This window comes from Diadema antillarum, unplaced genomic scaffold (assembly GCF_040938485.1).
Source record: "Diadema antillarum isolate AM-2024a unplaced genomic scaffold, OU_Dant_1.0 scf00000128, whole genome shotgun sequence".
Classification (NCBI taxonomy): Eukaryota; Metazoa; Echinodermata; class Echinoidea; order Diadematoida; family Diadematidae; genus Diadema; species Diadema antillarum.
Window position 1 is genome coordinate 5,643,028 of NW_027271017.1, and position 3,778 is coordinate 5,646,805.

Sequence of the window (3,778 nt, forward strand, 5' to 3'; positions counted from 1 at the left end):
GGTAGGGGTTAACATGGATTAGCAGAGAAAGCCGAGTTTGACGACTATTGTGATGAATTGTCTTAATCGTTGATGCTTTCTAAAGAAAGGGAAATGGGGATCATGGACATGTATGAGAATGAATGTGTAATGGTTCCAGTTAAGCATGAGAATTATAGATTTCCGCCTCTTTCTACATGGCACCCTTCAAATACAGTATTGTGTCACAAATATTAGATTGTCAATTATGCAGATATTACCAATTGTTACTTCCTTGCAGTTTGGGCAAGAGAATTAAAGATTTCCGCCTCGTTCTACATGGCACACTGCAAATACAGTAATATGTCATGAATATTAGATCGTCATTTATGCAGATATTGCCAACTGTTACTTCTTTGCAGTATTTTGTCCTATGTTTTGCCCCCCCCCCCCCCCCCAAAAAAAAAAAAAATAATAATAATAATGATAATAACGCAGGTTTCGTGGCAGAGACTTCTTTTCCCCAATTGTAACACATGTCTATTGTAGGAAAGGTAAAAATACTGTTTTATTTCCTTTCAATTCCACCAAACATATGCCTTTTTAGCCCACCGAACACAGAAATGTTTATAAAGCTGACATCACCTGAATATGTATAAAGGGAGAATATTACATGAATCATGGTATAAGCTCCTTGTCTTCCAAGATTTGCATTGCATTCAGTGCTCTTCATTCAAAATGCTTTTCAATGTTGAGTTGGGTGAAATGTCTCAATAATTTGCATGAATGTGTTCCATTGTCATAGTTTGTATTGTGTTGACAGTATGCTCCAGGGATATCCATCCACATCATACTTTGTGTGGGCATCCAGTGACAATCACACAGCTTGTCATTATCTAGCTCATCAAAGAAACACAGTGCTGTGAATAAGTGAAGCAGCAACCGCACACACACTGGTTGATGTTAAATTCCTCTGAGCAGTTTTGAATGCCACCACTATTGCAAATATCAGCTTAACTGCTAAATTATAAAAGAGAATTTACTGGTATTGCATTTCTATGGTGCAGTTGTCTCTCTGTACAGATTGCAAAATGAAAGAGTAGTAAAATGCAAAAACAAGCCAACAGATTTACTTGTAGCAGTATTTAATTTCCGCTCCATCATTACTGGCATGCCAGTACATAAGGAATTGTTCATTTTCCAGGTACATACATCATTAATGTCCCAAGTAGGACTCTGTTTTTAGACATCTGTCATATGTACAAATAATACAAGTTTATACAAAGATGATTAATTCCATTTCCACATATGTGTGAAACATTTCACAGATACACCATTCACATCAATGAAGTAATCTGGTAGTAATTTGCCAGCAGTGCTCCATAAATCATTTATATAAAGCTGTTTTATTGTTTGTTTTGTTTTTTTTTAATGCCAGGTGTTTTTCTATTGACCGATTCTGTGACGCGCTATGTGTATTTTTGACATGGGCAGCGCCATTACGCTGTGTCTCAGCCGACCCCCCCCCCCCCCATTCCCACTCCCCACCCCTCTCCCTACATTAGCACGCGCGCAGAATGAAAAACTGATGCATGGTTGCTTTAGCCAATGGGCGTTTCGTACTGAGTGCGCGAACCTTTGTTACAAGTGCGCGATAAACATGTTGCCCGGGGGGTGGGGGGAGAGCAGGGGGGGGGGGGGGGTCGGCTGAGACACCTCATGTGCCATAAAATGTCTGCTGCCCTCAACGAACCCGAATCGGTCAATACCAGTTGCCATAACGATATTTCTAGCATGTTTGTTTGTCCGTCTGTTTTTTCCTGGGAACTGGAGTTGGTTTGAGCTATTAAAAGCAAAGGCACACTCTCCACTGTTAATGCATAGTCTGTTAGGTGTAGAACTTATACAGAATTTGTCATTGATGCAAAATTGCAGATTGCATAGTTTGTTGGTATTTTTAAAGAATACATTCTAAGACACAAAAAATAAAAGCAAATGAAAAAAAAAATCAAGAGAATAGTTATGCATAGAAATCAAGGCATTGTACATGACAATATCTGGGCACCTGAAAAGGTAACTTTGAAGACATTGATATTCATTCTTGGCATCCACTTTTTATGCCTCCGCCACGAAGTGGTGCCGGAGGCATTATGTTTTCGGGTTGTCCGTCCGTCCGTCCGTCCTTCCGTCCGTCCGTCCGTCCGTCCTTCCGTCCGTCCTTCCGTCCGTCCTTCCGTCCGTCCGTAATGAATTTTGTGGACAAGGTAACTATCAAAACCTGTTGAGGTATCCTAATGAAACTTGGCATGTATGTGTATTAGGGGGTGAAGTTGTGCCTATCAACTTTTGGGTGCACATGCTCAAGGTCAAAGGTCAAAAGGTCAAGGTCAAATACATAAAATTTCACTATTTCCACCATATCTATTGAATGCCTGAAGATATTTTCTTGAAACTTAGTGTATACATGTATTACCCAATTAAGATTCTCTGGTGAAAGTTTGGGTCATGAGGTCAAAGGTCAAAGGTCAAAAGGTCAGGGTCAAATACATAAAATTTCACTATTTCCACCATATCTATTGAATGCCTGAAGATATTTTCTTGAAACTTAGTGTATACATGTATTACCCAATTAAGATTCTCTGGTGAAAGTTTGGGTCATGAGGTCAAAGGTCAAAGGTGAAAAGGTCAAGTAAAAATATTAAAACTTCTTTTTTTTTCTCTATACCTTGGAAAATTGTTCAAGGTATCTTCATGGAACATAGTATATACATATACTGACTGGAAGTGATTATCTAGAGAATGTAGGGTTCATGGGGTCAAAGGTCAGGGGTCAAAGGTCAAGTGCAACACTTCAAAATTTTACTATTTCCCTCCTATCATGCAATGCCAGCAGGGTTATTTTTTTTTTTACACTTGGTGTATGCATACATGTGTAACCTCATTAGGCGTGTCTTCATCAGCCCGAAGTTCAAACTAGCGGGACATTTTGCGGTCTTAGAAAATAGCCCGATACAGCGAATGTGCGTCTTCATCAGCTCGAACAGCCTGCTTCGGGAAATTAGTCCGAAAATTGACGCATGCGCACTTTGCAATATTACTCTGCCTGGCTCGCGGTTCGAAAGTGGATTTCCCCGCTCAAAATCTCCTATATCACCGTATGTACGATTCTACAACCAGGAGCAGGGAGGTGAACAGTACAGCAAATTCTTTCCAAAGGGATATTAATAACGCTGCTCTTTCTTCTGTCCAGTGAGGCATCTTATATGAAATTAACGAATTGCAATGTTTAAACAAATCCAAAATGCACACAATCTGCAAGAATCTTCAGCTAAGGTAGAGTGGACCAGAAGAAGAAGTTTACAAAAGAACAGCTAGCATGCACGGCACTGAGTTTTAATAGGGAAGTGAGAGAAATCGCCTCCCTGGTTTTAAAGATGACAACAACAGGCCTATACTACACACATGTGATCCTTGAATACACCGTGCGTGTAATGTACTATACACAATCACTAGCTGCTTGTACATGCGCTTTCCATTGCCAGCTGGCTAACCAGAAGCGTGGAGGGATCAAGAAAATTTCGGGCTGATGGAGACGCACCTGAGATACTTCGCGCTATTTCACGAATTAGCGCTCTAGTTGACGAACTAGACCAAGATTTTGGGGGAAATTTTCCCGATCAAATAGCGCGCTATCTGCGTCTTCACTACACAGATAGCGCGCTATTTTGACATCGGACTAGTTTGGTAACCGCAAGATAGCGCGCTATTTTGAAACTTCGGGCTGATGAAGACACGCCTATAGAAATTTTCTGGAAAGTTT